Here is a 25,038-nt window from a genome sequence, read left to right as displayed (position 1 = left end):
ATACCCTATTAAATACCACCTCACCCCATCCACCTCACTCAAATGTAGATATAAACAAATCGGAGATATGTAAGTTCTATTCAGTTGTGTATGTGTAAAGTCTTTGAAAATGTAATAAGTTTTACAAAACGCGCTCAAGTGTCGCGTAAGACTAGAAATAAAAATGAATTTTGGAGAATTGATTTTTGAATTACCTCCAACAGTGAAAAGAAATGTACGAAAGATTGAGAAAATTCGTGTTAGAATTATTAATCTTACTTTTTCGGTCATATTTAATAATATATGTCTACAGGAAAGACTGCTACCAAAATATACTAATATTAAAGCGCACGACCCAGCAGCAAGGAATCAAGCCTTCACGATAAAATATCGCCAGGATCTGATTCGTGATCAGATATACAAGGCAGAGAATGAAATCAAAGACAACAAAACGCAACTACTTCATGCTTCAAACGAGTGGAGAAATAGCAACATCGACGAAAGTATCCGTACCCGCATTGAACAACACCTCGACATCCTCACAGACCGACATCACCTCAGCACTGAAACAAGGATTATCAAGAAACTAACAACATTATATGGAGGACCTATGGCAATTTCACGACCAAGAGATGGCTTCCTGAACCTTGCAGGAATTAACCTCACTGAGGACCAAGTCACTCTCCTAAATCTGGGCATAAACTGTCACGTTATGTCCAGACCGAGTGAGATGGCCCGGAAAGTAGAATTGGAAATTCTGTTGGACGACATATTCGACCTCGAGACACAAAAGAAGGTCACTACCAAAGATACCTTACAAGCAGAACTTATTGCAGAAGGAGGAAAGAATCGAGGCAATTACGGAAGCACCATACTGTCCCCCGAGCTCAAAGCGGCAGCTAAAAGCCTTCGTGAGAACAAGGAGATAGTTGTCAGGAGAGGTGACAAGTCGCCAATATATGTCATTCTTAAAAAAGACGAATATCTGGCGAAAATGAACCTCATACTCTCTGACCAAACTAAGTTCCAAAGGGTAACGAAGGACACTACAGCCGAATTAAAAGCAAAGGTCAACAAACTGATCGAAACTGTGAACGCCAAGAAATCCGGACTCCACCTGCCAAAGATCATTGGGGAATATAAACCTGGATATATGGAAATGTCAAGACACACAAGCCTGGAAACCCACTTCGGCCAATCATTAGCCAGATACCCACACCCACGTACAGACTGGCGAAGCGACTCAACGGCCTGCTGACTCCTTATGTTCCTTGTGCCTTCAGCCTGAAGTCTCCAAAGGAATTTGTTGACTTACTGCGGGGCACACGGGCCACAGGGATAAGAGCCTCGTTCGACGTAGAATCACTGTTTACCAACGTACCTGTGGACGAGACAATCGGGATGATAGCTGACAGAGTGTATCGTGATCCAGCCTGTACTCCTCTTGACATACCAGAAAATATTCTGAGGAAACTACTCCAAGCTTCCACTACTACTCCAGAAACTACTCACAGGGCCTCGTAGCCTGGTGGATAGCGCGCAGGACTCGTGATTCTGTGGCGCGAGTTCGATTCCCGCACGAGGCAGAAACAAATGGGCAAAGTTTCTTTCACCCTGAATGCCCCTGTTACCTAGCAGTAAATAGGTACCTTGGAGTTAGTCAGCTGTCACGGGCTGCTTCCTGGGGGTGGAGGCCTGGTCTAGGACCGGGCCGCGGGGACACTAAAGCCCCGAAATCAACTCAAGATAACCTCAAGATAGGAAGCTTGAACTAAAGAGGCACCCTTCTTGAGCCCGGATGGGCACATGTATAAGCAAGTAGATGGGGTCGCCATGGGTTCTCCCTTAGGTGTCCTGTTTGCAAACTTCTACATGGGTACCATCGAGCAAAAAGTCTTAGTCGACATGAACTTGAAACCGGCCATATACTGCAGGTATGTTGACGACATTTTTACACAGGTACCTGATGTCAGACATCTGCAGGAGCTGAAGGAGGCATTTGAGCAGAGTTCCGTGCTGCGTTTCACTTACGAGATGGAAAAGGATGGGAAGCTGCCCTTTCTAGATGTAACAGTCATGGAAAAGAGCGAAGGTTTCCACACTGCAGTCTACACTAAGGAAACGAACATAGGAATGTGCCTAAATGCCAACAGCGACTGCCCAGACAGGTACAAGAAGAGTGTTGTTAACGCATATGTCGACCGTGCTCTCAGCCACAGCTCAGAATGGAAGCAAGTCGACGAAGAACTCTGTAGGGTAAGGCAGGTCCTAGTCAACAACGGCTTCTCCAATGGTTTCGTCGAAGACATCATAAGAAGGAAAGTGAAACGCCATGCAACCTCTGAAAAGACAACTAACACAACACCTATACCCCCTATTAGACTATTTTACATGAACTTCTTTTCCACAGCTCATAAAACGGAGGAAAGGGTCCTGAAAGATATTGTTAATAGAAACGTTATCCCTACAGACAAAAATCAGAGTATACAACTGACGATTTACTATAAAACCAGAAAAACGGCCAGCCTACTCATGAGAAACTCTCCAGACACAAAGCAGAACGCTTTAAAAGAGACCAACGTCGTCTATGCCTTCAAATGCCCACATGGGGACTGTAAGCTCCAAAAAAAACAGTATATAGGCAAGACAACAACATCTCTTTCTAGGCGTTTAACGATACATAAGCAACAGGGCTCCATTAAGGAACATATAATCTCTTCCCACAACCAAACCATCGCCAGAGAAATCCTAGTAAACAACACAGAAATCATCGATAGATAAAGCGTTAGCAGACGGCTTGACGTTTGCGAGGCACTGCACATTAAGAAGTCAACACCAGCAATCAACAGCCAATTAATGCACAACTATATTCTACCCACCTCAAGACTCAGCTCCAATATAGAAGCATCAAGAAATATGAACCAATAGGCTTTCTACAATCACTTCCATTTCAATACCCATTGTTTCGTGTTCTGTCTTGTGTTGATGAAATTAATACCCTATTAAATACCACCTCACCCCATCGACCTCACTCAAATGTAGATATAAACAAATCGGAGATATGTAAGTTCTATTCAGTTGTGTATGTGTAAAGTCTTTGAAAATGTAATAAGTTTTACAAAACGCGCTCAAGTGTCGCGTAAGACTAGAAATAAAAATGAATTTTGGAGAATTGATTTTTGAATTACCTCCAACAGTGAAAAGAAATGTACGAAAGATTGAGGAAATTCGTGTTAGAATTATTAATCTTACTTTTTCGGTCATATTTAATAATATATGTCTACAGGAAAGACTGCTACCAAAATATACTAATATTAAAGCGCACGACCCAGCAGCAAGGAATCAAGCCTTCACGATAAAATATCGCCAGGATCTGATTCGTGATCAGATATACAAGGCAGAGAATGAAATCAAAGACAACAAAACGCAACTACTTCATGCTACAAACGAGTGGAGAAATAGCAACATCGACGAAAGTATCCGTACCCGCATTGAACAACACCTCGACATCCTCACAGACCGACATCACCTCAGCACTGAAACAAGGATTATCAAGAAACTAACATTATATGGAGGACCTATGGCAATTTCACGACCAAGAGATGGCTTCCTGAACCTTGCAGGAATTAACCTCACTGAGGACCAAGTCACTCTCCTAAATCTGGGCATAAACTGTCACGTTATGTCCAGACCGAGTGAGATGGCCCGGAAAGTAGAATTGGAAATTCTGTTGGACGACATATTCGACCTCGAGACACAAAAGAAGGTCACTACCAAAGATACCTTACAAGCAGAACTTATTGCAGAAGGAGGAAAGAATCGAGGCAATTACGGAAGCACCATACTGTCCCCCGAGCTCAAAGCGGCAGCTAAAAGCCTTCGTGAGAACAAGGAGATAGTTGTCAGGAGAGGTGACAAGTCGCCAATATATGTCATTCTTAAAAAAGACGAATATCTGGCGAAAATGAACCTCATACTCTCTGACCAAACTAAGTTCCAAAGGGTAACGAAGGACACTACAGCCGAATTAAAAGCAAAGGTCAACAAACTGATCGAAACTGTGAACGCCAAGAAATCCGGACTCCACCTGCCAAAGATCATTGGGGAATATAAACCTGGATATGCGTATGGAAATGTCAAGACACACAAGCCTGGAAACCCACTTCGGCCAATCATTAGCCAGATACCCACACCCACGTACAGACTGGCGAAGTGACTCAACGGCCTGCTGACTCCTTATGTTCCTTGCGCCTTCAGCCTGAAGTCTCCAAAGGAATTTGTTGACTTACTGCGGGGCACACGGGCCACAGGGATAAGAGCCTCGTTCGACGTAGAATCACTGTTTACCAACGTACCTGTGGACGAGACAATCGGGATGATAGCCGACAGAGTGTATCGTGATCCAGCCTGTACTCCTCTTGACATACCAGAAAATAATCTGACGAAACTACTCCAAGCTTCCACTACTACTCCAGAAACTACTCACAGGGCCTCGTAGCCTGGTGGATAGCGCGCAGGACTCGTGATTCTGTGGCGCGAGTTCGATTCCCGCACGAGGCAGAAACAAATGGGCAAAGTTTCTTTCACCCTGAATGCCCCTGTTACCTAGCAGTAAATAGGTACCTTGGAGTTAGTCAGCTGTCACGGGCTGCTTCCTGGGGGTGGAGGCCTGGTCTAGGACCGGGCCGCGGGGACACTAAAGCCCCGAAATCAACTCAAGATAACCTCAAGATGGGAAGCTTGAACTAAAGAGGCACCCTTCTTGAGCCCGGATGGGCACATGTATAAGCAAGTAGATGGGGTCGCCATGGGTTCTCCCTTAGGTGTCCTGTTTGCAAACTTCTACATGGGTACCATCGAGCAAAAAGTCTTAGTCGACATGAACTTGAAACCGGCCATATACTGCAGGTATGTTGACGACATTTTTACACAGGTACCTGATGTCAGACATCTGCAGGAGCTGAAGGAGGCATTTGAGCAGAGTTCCGTGCTGCGTTTCACTTACGAGATGGAAAAGGATGGGAAGCTGCCCTTTCTAGATGTAACAGTCATGGAAAAGAGCGAAGGTTTCCACACTGCAGTCTACACTAAGGAAACGAACATAGGAATGTGCCTAAATACCAACAGCGACTGCCCAGACAGGTACAAGAAGAGTGTTGTTAACGCATATGTCGACCGTGCTCTCAGCCACAGCTCAGAATGGAAGCAAGTCGACGAAGAACTCTGTAGGGTAAGGCAGGTCCTAGTCAACAACGGCTTCTCCAATGGTTTCGTCGAAGACATCATAAGAAGGAAAGTGAAACGCCATGCAACCTCTGAAGAGACAACTAACACAACACCTATACCCCCTATTAGACTATTTTACATGAACTTCTTTTCCACAGCTCATAAAACGGAGGAAAGGGTCCTGAAAGATATTGTTAATAGAAACGTTATCCCTACAGACAAAAATCAGAGTATACAACTGACGATTTACTATAAAACCAGAAAAACGGCCAGCCTACTCATGAGAAACTCTCCAGACACAAAGCAGAACGCTTTAAAAGACCAACGTTGTCTATGCCTTCAAATGCCCACTTGGGGACTGTAAGCTCCAAAAAACCCAGTATATAGGCAAGACAACAACATCTCTTTCTAGGCGTTTAACGATGCATAAGCAACAGGGCTCCATTAAAGAACATATAATCCCTTCCCACAAACAAACCATCGCTAGAGAAATCCTCGTAAACAACACAGAAATCATCGATAGATACAGCGATAGCAGACGGCTTGACGTTTGCGAGGCACTGCACATTAAGAAGTCAACACCAGCAATCAACAGCCAATTAATGCACAACTATATTCTACCCACCTCAAGACTCCGCTCCAATATAGAAGCATCAAGAAATATGGACCAATAGGCTTTCTACAATCACTTCCATTTCAATACCCATTGTTTCGTGTTCTGTCTTGTGTTGATGAAATTAATACCCTATTAAATACCACCTCACCCCATCCACCTCACTCAAATGTAGATATAAACAAATCGGAGATATGTAAGTTCTATTCAGTTGTGTATGTGTAAAGTCTTTGAAAATGTAATAAGTTTTACGAAACGCGCTCAAGTGTCGCGTCAGACTAGAAATAAAAATGAATTTTGGAGAATTGATTTTTGAATTACCTCCAACAGTGAAAAGAAATGTACGAAAGATTGAGAAAATTCGTGTTAGAATTATTAATCTTACTTTTTCGGTCATATTTAATAATATATATATATATATATATATATATATATATATATATATATATATATATATATATATATATATATATATATATATATATATATATATATATATATATATATGTGTGTGTGTGTGTGTGTGTGTCGTATCTAGTAGCCTGAACGCACTTCTCAGCCTACTATGCAAGGCCCGATTTGCCTAATAAGCCAAGTTTTCCTGAATTAATATATTTTCTCTAATTTTTTTCTTATGTATATATATATATATATATATATATATATATATATATATATATATATATATATATATATATATATATATATATATATATATATGTCGTACCTAGTAGCCAGAACGCACTTCTCAGCCTACTATACAAGGCCCGATATGCCTAATAAGCCAAGTTTTCATGAATTAATTGTTTTTCGACTACCTAACCTACCTAACCTAACCTAACCTAACTTTTTCGGCTACCTAACCTAACCTAACCTATAAAGATAGGTTAGGTTAGGTTACGTAGGGTTGGTTAGGTTCGGTCATATATCTACGTTAATTTTAACTCCAATAAAGAAAAATTGTCCTCATACATAATGAAATGGGTAGCTTTATCATTTCATAAGAAAAAAATTAGAGAAAATATATTAATTCAGGAAAACTTGGCTTATTAGGCAAATTTGGCCTTGCATAGTAGGCTGAGAAGTGCGTTCTGGCTACTAGGTACGACATATATATATATATATATATATATATATATATATATATATATATATATATATATATATATATATATATATATATATATATATATATATATATATATATATATATATATCTATATATACAACCCGTTCTCACACAAGACAGCACATATATGACTTAATACTTAAAGTCAATATGTTGAATATGAATTAGTATATATGTGATATATTCCCAGTTACTTTTTTTACCAAGGCCCAAACTCTTCCTCACGTACCAATTTACGTGTCACAGTACCCGTCCGTCAACATAGATAGCAGAATATTCGTGATTGGCTCAATTATAAGGAAAATTGTAGTTTTCAGGTCCCACATGGGTTGTGAAATTTACCTACTATTGTCCATGCTCTTAGAATATTACAGATCAGCTACTTCCTATTGAAGGCTCGTAGTTTTGTTTTGAGAAATATTAGTTGTTCTTAGTAAATTATAATAAGCACTAAAAATTATTACATAGAATAACAGTCCTTCACCAATCAATATTATATACCATAGTTTGTGCTTTACAAATCTTTAAAGGATGTTTTGTAGGAATGGTAACAGAAAACGATGTTACGTTGGAATGTCTATGGGGTAAACTACTGCAAACAGGACGGTATTGTGTCTACTATACCAACTATAGCTAGGATGGGTATATTGTCACCTACCGCCTGTTAGGTGGGAAAGGGGTCCAATACCACCCACAGGATGGGTATGAGGGTCACATCCACCCACAGGATGAGTATGGGGATCACATCCACCCACAGGAAGGGTATGGGGTCCAATACCACCCACAGGATGAGTATGGCATCCACTACAACCCACAGGATGGGTATGGGGCTCCAACCACCCATAGAATGGGTATGGGGCTCCAACCACCCATAGAATGGGTATGGGGCTCCAACCACAAATAAAATGGGTATAGGGTCCAATAACACCCACTGGATGTGTATTGCGTCCATTGCCGCGCGTCGAGCTCGAAAACCGCAGCATTCATCTCAGAACCATGTCTATTTCACACAGATTCCTTAATAAACGTAAGAGTTTTATATGTCACAAGAAAGATAGAAATATAAGCTTCATTCTAAATACCTTACCATGGGCATATTTAAATTTAAAGCGAAGATACGTGTACTTTTATAATAGCCGAGCTTTAACCCCGGACAGATTGATCGACCGAGCAACTCTCTCTCAGAACAATGTTTATTTCACGTGAATTCGTTAATAAACATATATGTTTTATATGTCTCAAGAAAGGCAGACATATAAGCTTCACTTTAAACACTTTACCATGGACAGATTTAAAGTTCTAATGAAGATACATGTATTTTAAAAATTACGGAGCTCCCACCCCGTACAGACTGAACGACAGAGCAACTCTCTCAGATCAATGTTTATTATCACGTAAATTCGTTAATAAACACAAATGTTTTATGTCTTAAGCAAGATAGAAATAAGAGCTTCATTTTAAATACATTACAATAGACATATTTATAGCTCAAGTGAAGATACATATGTTTTTATAGTAGCGCTCAGTAGCTTGTCGGGCATGGAGTGCAGACGCCTACGCACTTGCCGATATATTGTATAATTAACAAAGATACACTAATAAAGCCTAAAATCTTATATGCCTCCAGAAAGATCGAGATATGAACATTATTATGATTTCACCAAATGAAATATATCATGTTCGAGAACAAAGATATATAAATTTTAAATGAAGTTTCGACTCTTGCTCGGGCGAGAGAGAGGGAGCGACTCTCGCCCCATCTATTGGAGATTCTGTCCACTAAAGACCCAAAGCAACTCAAACCCTCCTAGCATTATTTAAGTAATGAAGTAATATGGTATATTTACTATAATGTGGGTGCTGAATGCAGAACATGAGAAAACATATATTTACTCCAAACTAATATAATTTCATTATGAAATAAGTAAATAAGTAGCATCAAAGGAAGTCGACGGTCCAAGCGTCAATGTTGTGGAGCGACTTATCCAAGATATATCGTTGTTTGGAAAGTGTTTGTTGGCATATCCAGTTGTCGCACTTCTCTGCACAAATTATCACAAATTTAAATTATAATGTTAACAAGTAGAATACGTATTTTTAATAAAATCTAACATAACTAGCCAGAAAACATTTAACATTTATTAAAAAAATATATGTTTGGAAGTTAAATCGACTTCATAGGACAATTGTTTTGTTATATCAACCAATATATCTTTGTTATATTGTTTTTGTTATATCAACCAATCCTTGTAAAAATTTATTGTATGTATGTACCTTACCTAAATAAAATTGTATTGTATTGTATTGTATATATACTCGTTATTCGTTGACATGCGTTCGCTACTTAAACTACCATGTACTGTACTTATGTAAAATCTCCCATGTCAAGTTCAAGTTCAAGTATGTTTATTGAGATAAGCAATAAATACATCTCAAAGGGATGGAGTAGCTTAGGCTATTTCTAACCCCCCCCCCCCCCTCTACTTCAAGTCCCTCAAGGGGCGCACAAATTCAGTGAGTACAAATAGACAAATAACATTACAAGAATCCCATTTAATCTCCCATGTCTCTTCGCTCATCTCACCGAACCCTACAGGCTCTGTGATATATTGTTTAATTAATTGAGATTCACAAATAAAGCTGATAATTGTAAATGTTAACAAAAAGACAGAGCTTAGTTTAGTTCATTTATTATGCACCCCATACCCATCCTATGGGCGATAGTGGAGTGTTACAGAGGCACATAATGGGCTCAGGGACTGAGCCCCACAATTCATATAGCCAAGGAAGTTATAATCTTGATAAGCTAGTTACAAAAGTCAATGCACATTGTCACATCAACAATGGGCTCGAGACCGACCACAAGTACAGTTTATAATTTAAGCAACTGACATATATGGAGGGCTAGTGTCACAATTGATATGTTTATCCTACACATAACCCCCTCTCCCCCATCCAATGGGCAGCGGTGGATAGGTTACAATCAAGTCGTTTTTTGCTTTTTATTTAGAGATTAGATCTTATTGGGTGCGGAAAGATTTTCATATTTTAAAGAAGGCTTCTTGGCTGATGCTCTCCATTGATGGAAAATATACAACCTTTGAAAATCAATGTTAGTTTGATCTAGATATTGTAATTAACGCAGTTACCTTGTGTTATTCTTCACCTATATCTTTTTCTGGTTAATCCCTATTTACATTATGCAGTTCAGGTTTCGTCGCCAGACTATAGTTTTTAGTTTAGTTAATTTATCACATAATGGGTTCAGGGACTGAACACACAATATATTTATCTAAGCAAGTTACAATCTTGAGGAGCTAGCCACAAAATTCATAACACATCGTCACATCAACAACGTGGGTTCGAGATCGACCACAAGTACAGTTTCTAAATTAAGCAAATGCCATATGTGGAGAGCTAGTGTCACAATTTATATGTTTGTCCTGCTCATTTCCACAGTGGTTTGCTTGGGTTCTTTTAATTATCTTAGATACCATTGAAGAGAACCTCCTAGGTACTATAGTGTATATATGCTGGTAAGAAGTATAATTATCCTGAGAAATCGTGTAAATTATGTTGTACGAGTGCTTCCAGTTAAGTAACATAGTTCATTTGTGTGCGCGTGCTTGAAGAGGAAATGTTATCCCCCCCCCCCCTTGTAAATATTTGTGGGTTTCAGACCATACGACCACGGCTTACCCTCGCCGCGGTCGAGGGTAAGAACACCGGATGTATACCCAGTATTACAAGTAAACATTAGCAATAACAATTATGGAAAGTTCCTTCACCTATACATAGACAAGAGACTGAACTTCAGCACCCACATACAACACATAAGGGGATGCTCTGAGAGAGAGAGGGAGAGAGAGAGGGAGAGTAAAATTATCCACTGAGGTCTGATTAAGTCCTTTTGGGGACCTTAATCATTAGGACGTCCAATGATTAACGCAAAGTGAAGCGTATTCAGATGGTATATTGACAACATTCAGCATATCTCATAATGACCTAATAGTACTTGGTGCACAAATACCTTTTCCAAAGGAATCGCAAAACATAATTAAACACAACTGTACCGTACAGTGTTATATATTTATTTCAGTTTGAACAATTTTTAACATTAACATTCCAACATTCATTTTAGCAAGTTCTCTCAGAATGACGTGTGGGTTAGCAATGTCAAAGGCTGACTTAAGATCTAGGAAAGTGGTATATGACCTATCAGTATGCAGGGTGAGGAATGTGGTAATACAGTGATGTACACTCTTTCCATGCATAAAGCCATATATCTGGGGAGACAACATATTAATAATTTTGTAAAGGAGACGGTTGAGAACCATCCTCTCAAGACACTTATAGAGACAACTAGTGAGGGAGATTGGGCGAAAAGCACTCGGCTGGTGAGGTTTAGGAATGGGAATAATAACACTGTTGGTCCATGACTTAGGAAGCTCCCCAGTTACATAGCACATATTATACAATTGAAGAAAGGTATTCTCTGGAACTAGCAGAAGCATATGCAGTATGCCGTCAGTAACTCCATCCTCCCCAGGTGATGTAGCTTTGCCTTTATGTAGAGCAGAATCTAGTTCGTATTCAGTAAAAGCATGTCACAGTCATCCTCTTGATGAAGCATGAAGTCAAGGAGCCTTGCCCTATCAGTATATCTATCATTTAATTCATTCTGTGAGGGTAGAGGAAGACTGTCAAAGCTGGAAGTCGTGGCCCAAGCATCAACAAGCTCATTTGCTCTGTGCAGAGGATTAGGGTACGAGATCTCTGCAGCATTTTTCCCTTTGATCTTGTTGATATCCTTCCATGCCCGACTTAGTGGCGTGTGAGAATTGAGACCACGGACAAAAGTTTCCCAGTCTGTCTGCCTCAGCTCCACCATACGTTCCCTGGCCTTAGCCAGAGCCGCTTGAAAGAGCCGAAGCATTTCAGCAGTGGGGGTCCTTCTACAAGCTAGTCCAATTATTCTGGCAGTGCGTTTTAGTGTCTGCAATTTAGAATCATTATAATAAACATAAGTGCTATGACCAGTGTAATTTGGGTTACGTGGCCTGGACGATGAATCAAGTGATTCTATAAACTGTTCGATAGTACCTGTGAGCTCATTGTTAAAATCTTCAACTGATGAAGGCTCAGATGAACTGCACCAATCTGACACATGAGCAACAAGATTGTCTAGTTGATCGATGGGCACAGCCAGCCTCTTCCGCTTGAACACTCCACCAGGGAGGATAGAGCTTCCAATGTTTACAGTGGCTAATATGGCCAGATGATCAGACGCCATAACTGGCACTATTGACGAGGCGCACACGGTGTGAGAGACGTTGAAACCGAGACATAGATCAAGAATACCTCCGTAGATATGCGTCGGTTCAAGGTCACCCACAATCTGTGCATCATCGTGACTACCTAATAGTGACACCAGTTGGTTGCCGTTACGATTACTGAACTGCGAATTACCAATATTCCTATGTCTAGCGTTATAATCACCTCTAATGATGGTAGGCTCAGTCTGAATACAGATAGGAAGGTCAGCATAATTAAAGTTACAAGGAGTCGATTATTTAGTACATAGTTGTTTTTCTCTTAAACTGGATGATAGAGGGGGAGTCTTTAACGTGATTGGGAATACATACATACATACATACATACATACATACATACATACATACATACATACATACATACATACATACATACATACATACATACATACATACATACATACGTACATACATCCGTACATACATACATACATACATACATGCGTACATACATACATACATCCATACGTACATACATCCGTACATACATACATACATACATACATACATACATACATACATACATACATACATACATACATACATACATACATACATACGTACATACATACATACATACATGCATGCATACATCCATCAATCCATCCATCCATACATACATACATACATACATACATACATACATACATACATACATACATACATACATACATACATACATACATACATACATACATACATACATACATATATACATGCATACATGCATGCATACATACATACATACATACATGGGAGAATGGGGACCCACATGGTGGTGTAGATACGTGGAGAGCTAAACTCTTGGAAGTGGCAACAAGGAACTTTCTGAGCCAGCATGTCAAGGAACCCACAAGAGTGAGAGGCAATGATGAACCAGCTAGACTCGACTTAATATTCACCATGAATGAGTCAGAAATAAGGGAAGTCAAAGTTGAAGCCCCCATAGGAATGAGTGACCACAGTGTACTGACCATTGAGTACTTGGTGGAGGTAGGGATAACCTATCCAAGGATGGGAGTGGAGGGGAAAAGACTGAATTACCGAAGAGGAAAATATGACGAGATGAGGAACTTCCTCAGGGGAATACCATGGGAAACAGAACTTAGAGACAAGAATGTGCAGGTCATGATGGATATTGTCACCCAAAAGTGCCAGGAAGCTGCAGACAGGTTTATCCCACTCCAAAAGGAGAAAAACGAAAAACAACAGAAAAACCCATGGTTCAACCAGGAATGTAAGGTAGCGAAACAACTGAGCAAAAGAACGTGGAGAAACTACAGAAATAACAGAACACCAGAGAGCAGGGAGAGATACCAGAGGGCCAGAAATGAGTACATCAGAGTGAGGAGGGAAGCAGAGAGACAGTTTGAAAATGACATCGCGAGTAAAGCCAAGACCCAACCAAAGCTGCTCCACAGCCATATCAGGAGGAAAACAGCAGTGAAGGAACAAGTGATGAAGCTGCGGAAAGGGGAGAACAGATACACAGAGAATGACAAGGAGGTGTGTGAAGAACTCAACAAGAGATTCCAGGAGGTCTTCACAATAGAACAAGGAGAAGCCCCTGCACTAAATGAGGAGGCGGCAAACCAAGCAACCTTGGAGGAATTTGACCTCACCAGTGATGAGGTCAAAAGGTGTCTGCTGGAGCTAGATGTGACAAAGGCTGGTGGGCCTGATAGAATCTCACCATGGATACTAAAGGAAGGTGCAGAAGCACTAAGTGTGCCACTCTCTATGGTGTATAACAGGTCACTGGAAACAGGAGACTTACCAGAAAGTTGGAAGACAGCTAACGTGGTCCCAATATACAAAAAGGGTGACAGGCAAGAGGCACTGAATTACTAGGCCAGTTTCCTTAACTTGTATACCATGCAAGGTGCTGGAGAAGATCGTGAGGAAAAGGCTCGTAGAGCATCTGGAGGGAAATAACTTTGTAACGCACCACCAACATGGGTTCAGAGATGGTAGATCGTGCCTCACAGGTTTAATAGAATTTTATGACCAGGCAACGAAAATTAGGCAGGAAAGAGAAGGGTGGGCCGACTGCATTTTCCTGGATTGCCAAAAAGCCTTTGACACAGTACCCCATAAAAGGCTGTTAAAAAAGTTGGAGCAACAGGCAGGAGTAAAAGGGAAGGTGCTCCAGTGGATAAGGGAGTACTTAAGCAAGCAGGAAACAGCGAGTAACTGTGAGGGGGAAGACATCAGAGTGGCGAGATGTCACCAGCGGAGTCCCACAGGGCTCAGTACTTGGACCCATCCTGTTTCTAATATATGTGAACGATCTTCCAGAGGGTATAGACTCATTCCTCTCGATGTTTGCTGATGATGCAAAAATTATGAGAAGAATCAAGACGGATGAAGATAGACAGAGACTACAGGAGGACCTGGATAAACTGGAGGAATGGTCTAGAAAATGGCTGCTGAAGTTCAACTCTGGAAAGTGTAAGGTGATGAAATTAGGCGAAGGGAGCAGGAGGCTGAACACAAGGTATCATCTGGGAGGGGAAATCCTGCAAGAATCAAATAGAGAGAAGGATCTGGGGGTTGATATCACACCGAACCTGTCCCCAGAGGCCCACATCAAAAGAATATCATCAGCGGCATATGCTAGACTGGCCAACATAAGAACTGCCATCAGAAACTTGTGTAAAGAATCTTTCAGAACCCTGTATACCACTTATGTAAGACCAATCCTGGAGTATGCAGCTCCAGCCTGGAGTCCATACCTAGTTAAACACAAGACAAAGTTAGAGAAGATTCAGCGGTATGCCACCAGGCTCGTCCCGGAACTGAGAGGATTGAGCTACGAGGAAAGGCTAAAGGAGCTGAACCTCACATCCCTGGAAAACAGAAGAGTAAGGGGAGACATGATAACCACCTACAAAATTCTCAGGAGAATTGACAGGGTGGACAAAGACAAACTCTTCAGCACGGGTGGGACACGAACAAGGGGACACAGGTGGAAACTTAGTACCCAGATGAGTCACAGAGACGTTAGAAAGAATTTTTTCAGTGTCAGAGTAGTTAATAAATGGAATGCACTAGGAAGTGATGTGGTGGAGGCTGACTCCATACACAGTTTCAAATGTAGATATGATAGAGCCCAGTAGGCTCAGGAATCTGTACACCAGTTGATTGACAGTTGAGAGGCGGGACCAAAGAGCCAAAGCTCAACCCCGCAAGCACAATTAGGTGAGTACAATTAGGTGAGTACATACATACATACATGCGTATATAAATACATGCGTATATACATGCGTATATAAATACATACATACATACATACATACATACATTACATACATACATACATGCATGCGTACATACATACATCCATCCATCTATCCATACATACATATATACATACATACATACATGCATACATACATACATACATACATACATACATACATACATACATACATACATACATACATACATACATACATACATACATACATACATACATACGTGCATACATACATACATGCATGCATGCGTACATACATACATCCATCCATCTATCCATTCATACATACATACATACATACATACATACATACATACATACATACATACATACATACATACATACATACATACATACATACATGCATACATGCATACATGCATACATACATACATACATACATACATACATACATACATACATACATACATACATACATACATACATGCATACATACATACATACATACATACATACATACATACATACATACATACATACATACATACATGCATGCATACATACATACATACATACATACATACATACATACATCCATACATACATACATACATACATACATACATACATACATACATACATACATACAAACATGCAAACATACATACATACATACATACATACATGCATACATACATACATACATACATACATACATACATACATACATACATACATACATGCATACATGCATACATACATACATACATACATACATACATACATACATACATACATACATACATACATACATACATACATACATACATACACGTCCAGTCAGCATATAGCTATTTCGGGACAAAATCCAATACAGTTTATATTGGTGAGACGCCACTGTGATGAGGAGTTTAAATATCACAGGAACTGTAGGTTAATGTGTGACATAGGTGAGGTTAGATGAGGCATCTACAAGCATCAGCTGGAGGCTGATGGAGTGTTGTGGAGGCTGCTGGTACTATGTCCAGATGTTGGAGGGTGGATTTGACTCTCCCACCCTCCCTACAACTCCCCCCTTCCCCCCACATTGACCGCAGTACGTCTAAGGTTACTTTCCACTCTCGCTTACCAAGGGTATAACCCCCCGCCCCCCCCCCCCCCCCCAACACACACACATGCATCAGATTCTTAACTTACAATATTTATGATTTACCAATTTATGTTACTACACTGACTCTCAATTTCACAATATTGTATAAACTTTGATGAATCGCTCGTCTATGGGTCATCCAATAATGTTAGCAGACTTCTAGATGTTACCACTGCTAGGTTTAGGCTCAGCTACAAGTACCTCTGGGAGTTTGTAACATCTGATGATGTAGATTTGACTAAATGTAAACTCTGTCAGCAGAACTATTCGCATACTTTGCGTCATTATATTATGGAATGTGAAAAATCGCGGAATTTAAAGATAACAACATCAATAGTGTCCATGAAATGTGTAAGTACTTCATTCATAATGATGTGCTGCCCGAAATCTTAGCGAAGTATCCAAAATTTGCTTACTGTAGGTAATGCATACACATGACTGTAAAGCTGCCGCCCAGTTGGGTGGGTGTGGAGCACATGACTGTAAAGCTGCCGCCCAGTTGGGTGGGTGTGGAGCACATGACTATAAAGCTGCCGCCCAGTTGGGTGGGTGTGCAGCAAGACTAGTAACTGTGTGACTCACCATAAATGTAAAGTGCATTGTATAGTGATTGTTGTGAGCCTCTTGTTGAATCACTTGTGACACAAAAGATTACTGATGTGTGTATTTGTGGTGGTGATTAAATATGTATGTGTATGTATATATGTATACGTATGAATATGTACATGTATGCATAAGTATGTGTACATTAATAATTTTGTAACTAGCGTCAAAAGATTGCTATTTGCTTAGCTAAACGAACTAGAGGGTTCAGTTCCTGAACCGATTATGTGCCTCTGTAATCCTTTACACCACCGCCCACGGGATGTGTATTATGGGGTGCATATTAAAGAAAGAAAATGAATGGACCGAACCCCACAATTCATTTAGCTAAGCAAGTTACAATCTTGATGAGCTAGTTACAAAATTCACTATAAGTCGTCACATCATAAATGGGTTCGAGATGGACCACAAGTAGTGCATTACATAATTTATCAGTATTGAGCAGCCTGTGATCCCCGCCTGGCTGGATACTGATACCTAGGTAGTTTTCATGTGTCCGGACACCGGCAATAAGGTGGTATTATTTATTTAACTTAAGATATATATATATTTTTAAATGTTGTCACATTAACGGCTACATCTTCCTTTCTTCTGACATATAGATTTTTAAGATTAATTAAAATATATGGAAACTAATTATACAATTTATTGGCTGGTGTGCAGGGCTTCACACTCTCAGAGCTAGCCATCAAGTAACTATCAAAACGCATATATCTTCGTTTTCACTTCAGTTATATTTATGACAAAGGATTTTAAATGTAGCCTATATTTCTACCTTTCAGATGACATAAATACTTTTGTTAATTACAATATCTAGATCAAACTAACATTGATTTTCAAAAGGTTGTATATTTTCCATCAATGGAGAGCATCAGCCAAGAAGCCTTCTTTAAAATATGAATATCTTTCCTCACCCAATAAGATCTAATCTCTGAATAAAACGCAAAAAACGACTTGATTGTAACCTATCCACCGCTGCCCATTGGATGGGGGAGAGGGGGTTATGTGTAGGATAAACATATCAATTGTGACACTAGCCCTCCATATATGTCAGTTGCTTAAATTATAAACTGTACTTGTGGTCGGACTCGAGCCCATTGTTGATGTGACAATGTGCATTGACTTTTGTAACTAGCTTATCAAGATTATAACTTGCTTGGCTATATGAATTGTGGGGCTCAGTCCCTGAGCCCATTATGTGCCTCTGTAACACTCCACTATCGCTCATAGGATAGGTATGGGGTGCATAATAAATGAACTAAAATAAGCTCTGCCTTTTTGATAACATATACAATTATAAGCTTTATTTGTGAAGCTCAATTAATTAAACAATATATCAAAGAGCCTGTAGGGTTCGGTGAGATGAGCGAAGAGACATGGGAGATTTTACATAAGTACAGTACATGGTAGTTTAAGTAGCGAACGCATGTCAACGAATAACGAGTATTTATACAATACAATACAATACAATTTTATTTAGGTAAGGTACATACATACAATAAATTTTTACAAGGATTGGTTGATATAACAAAAACAATATAACAAAGATATATTGGTTGATATAACAAAACAATTGTCTTATGAAGTCGATTTAACTTCCAAACATATATTTTTTTAATAAATGTTAAATGTTTTCTGGCTAGTTATGTTAGATTTTATTAAAAATACGTATTCTACTTGTTAACATTATAATTTAAATTTGTGATAATTTGTGCAGAGAAGTGCGACAACTGGATATGCCAACAAACACTTTCCAAACAACGATATATCTTGGATAAGTCGCTCCACAACATTGACGCTTGGACCGTCGACTTCCTTTGATGCTACTTATTTACTTATTTCATAATGAAATTATATTAGTTTGGAGTAAATATATGTTTTCTCATGTTCTGCATTCAGCACCCACATTATAGTAAATATACCATATTACTTCATTACTTAAATAATGCTAGGAGGGTTTGAGTTGCTTTGGGTCTTTAGTGGACAGAATCTCCAGTAGATGGGGCGAGAGTCGCTCCCTCTCTCTCGCCCGAGCAAGAGTCGAAACTTAATTTAAAATTGATATATCTTTGTTCTCGAACATGATATATTTCATTTGGTGAAATCATAATAATGTTCATATCTCGATCTTTCTGGAGGCATATAAGATTTTAGGCTTTATTAGCGTATCTTTGTTAATTATACAATATATCGGCAAGTGCGTAGGCGTCTGCACTCCATGCCCGACAAGCTACTGAGCGCTACTATAAAAACATATGTATCTTCACTTGAGCTATAAATATGTCTATTGTAATGTATTTAAAATGAAGCTCTTATTTCTATCTTGCTTAAGACATAAAACATTTGAGTTTATTAACGAATTTACGTGAAATAAACATTGATCTGAGAGAGTTGCTCTGTCGTTCAGTCTGTACGGGGTGGGAGCTCCGTAATTTTTAAAATACATGTATCTTCATTAGAACTTTAAATCTGTCCATGGTAAAGTGTTTAAAGTGAAGCTTATATGTCTGCCTTTCTTGAGACATATAAAACATATATGTTTATTAACGAATTCACGTGAAATAAACATTGTTCTGAGAGAGAGTTGCTCGGTCGATCAATCTGTCCGGGGTTAAAGCTCGGCTATTATAAAAGTACACGTATCTTCGCTTTAAATTTAAATATGCCCATGGTAAGGTATTTAGAATGAAGCTTATATTTCTATCTTTCTTGTGACATATAAAACTCTTACGTTTATTAAGGAGTCTGTGTGAAATAGACATGGTTCTGAGATGAATGCTGCGGTTTTCGAGCTCGACGCGCGGCAATGGACGCAATACACATCCAGTGGGTGTTATTGGACCCTATACCCATTTTATTTGTGGTTGGAGCCCCATACCCATTCTATGGGTGGTTGGAGCCCCATACCCATTCTATGGGTGGTTGGAGCCCCATACCCATCCTGTGGGTTGTAGTGGATGCCATACTCATCCTGTGGGTGGTATTGGACCCCATACCCTTCCTGTGGGTGGATGTGATCCCCATACTCATCCTGTGGGTGGATGTGACCCTCATACCCATCCTGTGGGTGGTATTGGACCCCTTTCCCACCTAACAGGCGGTAGGTGACAATATACCCATCCTAGCTATAGTTGGTATAGTAGACACAATACCGTCCTGTTTGCAGTAGTTTACCCCATAGACATTCCAACGTAACATCGTTTTCTGTTAGCGTTCCTACAAAACATCCTTTAAAGATTTGTAAAGCACAAACTATGGTATATAATATTGATTAGTGAAGGACTGTTATTCTATGTAATAATTTTTAGTGCTTATTATAATTTACTAAGAACAACTAATATTTCTCAAAACAAAACTACGAGCCTTCAATAGGAAGTAGCTGATCTGTAATATTCTAAGAGCATGGACAATAGTAGGTAAATTTCACAACCCATGTGGGACCTGAAAACTACAATTTTCCTTATAATTGAGCCAATCACGAATATTCTGCTATCTATGTTGACGGACGGGTACTGTGACACGTAAATTGGTACGTGAGGAAGAGTTTGGGCCTTGGTAAAAAAAGTAACTGGGAATATATCACATATATACTAATTCATATTCAACATATTGACTTTAAGCATTAGGTCATATATGTGCTGTCTTGTGTGAGAACGGGTTGATATATATTGTGACGGTAATCTCTTTCAAGAGAGATTGAGCCTGCTCTTCCCTACACAGTTACGTCTTTCAAGTACAAGATACTATATTGAAGATACGTCCACCAGTATCGCCAAACGTTTTGCTCAGGAAGCAAATCGTACCATGCACAACCCGACACACCGGCTACCGCCCACCGTCAACCAGCAAACTGCTCATTCTCCGCCTGCCTGTTGCTGATTGGCTGGTGTCTCGCCGCACCTGCACTCACGCCACCACAAGAGTCGACGTCTGGGCCAGCAGCACGCCGACTCCTCAGAATATCCCTGTGGTCCTTGGAGTTGACATCTCTCTATAGTAGACTAAAGCCCTGGCTGTCGTGTACTAAGGGAGGTGGCAGCTTGAAGCCAGTGTTCTCAGCACCTGCTTCGATTTTTTAACTTGCACTTACTTGTCTTAGAGTAAAATTTTCATTGCCATTAATTATTCATGTTGTTTTGTTTGTTGACTTGTTTTGAATTTTACAAGATTATCTTTATTCATATCTTGTTTTCTAGAGTAATTAAAATTTCATTGTTTATACTTTGTGTTTTGTGTGTCTTCCCATTACCTTACCACAGACAAAAGGACAAACTTCTCTTTTTTTTTTGTTATGTGACGAGGCCCTACCCCCAGCTTTTGAAACAGCCGAACACCAACGCTTTACCGTCACATAGTGTACCGTCATGTGGTGGTACAAGAGGGCCATAGTTCCTCTCGCACGAACTTAAGTTGCTGAATTGGGACCTCAGCAGCAGTTCTCGTCACCAGTTGACACCTCGCACCCCTACACGTCGGTCAGAGATGATGATATTTACATTGGTAGGGAATTAGCCTTCTTTTTCAGAGCACAAAAGTTTCCTAATTCTGTAAGTATCATATTAATTTCAGTGGGAAAAACTTGCTTATGTCCTATAGAGACTCGGCAAGGTATGCCTACATTCTTGGACTACCTAATTCACTTTTGAGGCAATTAACTGTTTCATTTGTTTTAGAAACTCAGTTTCACTTATTTAGTAGGATTTTCTTGCCCTTATCCTCTTACATTGAGTACCGGGTACAAGATTTCCTGCGACCTTGATTTATTAATCATTTATCATCTTGAAATTAACATTAATTGTTAACGATTCCACAGGATAGGTACCAGTTGCCACGTTGTCCTGTTTCTGACATTCACCATATCACAACAGTATATTCGTTGTGCATTTATTTGCTAATTTCACCATGTTTCGTCTCCAAGTTTTCCGTACAGATCCAGCAGGTGAAATAGGGACCTTAAGTCATGCCAAGAGGACTGAATTACAAACTCTTGCACATGAGTATCAACTAGAAGTTCCCTACCAAGCCAACAAAAATGAACTACATAACCTGTTACTGGATCATCTCTTAGAGGAAGGTAAGATAGACTCTGAAACTCACGAAACTTACTTTATTGCAGATAAATCTGATTTGGCAATGATGAAACTCAAACTAGAAATTGCCAAGATCGAACGAGAGCAGCAAAGGGAAGCAGCTGCCATACGGAAGGAAGAACAGGAACGTGAAATCGCCCTCAAGGAACGTGAGCTTGCAATACTCTGTGAAAGTGAGTGAATACAGCTTGAAACAAAACAACGCCAATTGGAGATGTAAATCGAACATGACAAACAACAAGCAACTCTGGCTATGGAATGTCGTCAACAAGAATTCGCGTTGGAAACTACACACCTCACTCAACGCCAGCAAGCTACCGCCAGTCTTCCTGTCAGTTTCAATATTTCACATGCAAGTAAGTTAATGCCACCATTCGTAGAGACAGAAGTTGATGTGTTTTTCACCACCTTTGAAACCCTTGCTAATCAACTTCGTTGGCCTGCCGACCAATGGGCAACCTTTCTCAGAGTACATCTCACAGGTAGAGCTGCAGTTACACTCAGTACTTTGGCGACTGAGAATTACTACCAGACTCTGAAACAAGCAGTGTTGGACGCCTACCTTCTCTCCACCGAAAGCTATCGAAGGAAATTCCGTGACCACCTGAAGGCAAGTACCACTACCTTTCTCGAATTTGCTAATACCAAAAGGAGATATTTTATGAAATGGCTGGAAGCAGCACATGTCTCTACCTTTGCAGAACTCGTCAACCTCATGCTAGTTGAAGAATTCTTGAGGCGTGTGCCGCCTCCTGTCCGTTTATAATTAGCAGATATAGAAGAGACCGACTACCTAAAGTGTGCTAAGTCGGCTGACACTTACAGCCTCATCCATCGGCTAACACCAGAACCACCTTCCAGTAAGAAGTCTTGGTACAGTTACGAGAAAGTGAGTACCGATCAAGCTGGCTCACAATTGTACTGTAAGTATTGTAGACTCTATGGACATACCATAGATAAATGTGGTAAGTCTCAATACAAAGGAAGTACTGAATCCACTAAACCCAAACAGACACCTCCTAAATCCGGTAAACCTGTGATAAATGTTGGTGTTCATGTTAATGATCTTTCTCTTTTCAGTAAACATCTGTATACTGGAACTGTCTCTACCAACGGTTCAAATCCGGAGGGACGTTTCAAACTAAAGATCTTGAGGGACACAGCTGCTCTTCAATCAATTATTTTGAAATCAGCTGTGCCCAATATCGCCTACACCGAAGAAACTGTCTTCATCACTGACCTCACTGATACCACTCCTTATCCTCTCGCCAGAGTCCACCTGGATTGTCCCTTCGTGACCGGAGAAGTCCAAGTCGCCATCAGGGAAAAGCCTTTTCCCATGCCTGGAGTGCAACTTCTCCTGGGCAACGACTTGGCAGAAGACCTGCAACCGACCAACCTGATCGTCATGGACAAACCCCAGGTGTGTACCTCTGTAATGGATAATCCCATCTTTGAGTATGTTCCAGCAAAGGTTCAAGATAGTGATGAAGTTTCTCCTCCGGTTTTAGTGACCACCCGTGCACAAGCTGCACGACCACAGCCAGCTGACTCTACTGCTACCGCTGTCCCTCAAGACCCTCAGAAACTACCCCCGAATCTGACCAAGTTGGAGTTCCGTAAGTTACAGAGGGAAGATCTTACCTTGACACCATTATTTTTCCAGGCTGAGACTCAACATGACAGTATTCCTGGGTTCTTCCTAGAGAACGAGTTGCTCTACCGCAGATATAGACCCAGTAAACTGAAGGAGGAGGACGATTGGGCCAACGTCGAACAACTAGTGATTCCTGCCAGCCTGCGGCCCACTATTCTACACCTGGCCCACGGAACACTTTCACACTACGGATTTAACAAGACCTACCATGGAATCCGTCAAGACTACTACTGGCCATGTATGGTAAATAGCGTCAAACAGTACGTCAAACAGTGTCATACATGTCATAAGGCAGGTAAACCGAACATCTCTATCCCCAGAGCACCACTGACACCCATACAGGTGCCTGCGGAACCTTTCCACAGACTTATTATAGACTGTGTTGGTCCTTTACCTCGGACCAGTTCAGGTAACGCCTATATCTTAACCATCCTGTGTCCTACCACCAGATTCCCCATAGCAGTTCCAGTAAAGAACATTACGGCTGCTACGGTTGTGAAACACTTATTGAAGATCTTCACCCAGTATGGATTTCCATGGGAGGTTCAGAGCGACTGTGGCACCAACTTCACCAGTGATCTCTTCAAGAGGACACTGGAAGAGTTCAACATCAAACAGGCATTGTCCAGCCCCTATCATCCTGCTTCACAGGGTTCTCTTGAGCGTAGTCATCAGACTATTAAAGCACTCCTGAAGAAGTTTTGTAATGAAACCTCTAAGGATTGGGATAAGCAAATTGACCTGATAATGTGCATCTATAGAAGTCTTCCCAATGAGTCTCTAGGAGTATCTCCTTATGAGATGCTTTACGGACGTAAGTGCTGTACTCCTCTCAAAGCTTTCAAAGACTCTCTACGTGATGCCACCTTCAGTGAGCATCAGAATGTGCCCCAGTTTCTTCAAAACCTACAACACATTCTAGAGAGGGTACACAGTTTTGCCAAAGATAATCTATTCAAAACACAGGAGAGGATGAAGACTCATTACGACCAGACCAGCAAAGTAAGGAAATTTAAACCGGGAGACTTCGTGCTTGCT

Source organism: Procambarus clarkii, chromosome 8, assembly GCF_040958095.1.
Source record: "Procambarus clarkii isolate CNS0578487 chromosome 8, FALCON_Pclarkii_2.0, whole genome shotgun sequence".
Classification (NCBI taxonomy): domain Eukaryota; kingdom Metazoa; phylum Arthropoda; class Malacostraca; order Decapoda; family Cambaridae; genus Procambarus; species Procambarus clarkii.
Note: the sequence above shows the minus strand (reverse complement) of the source record.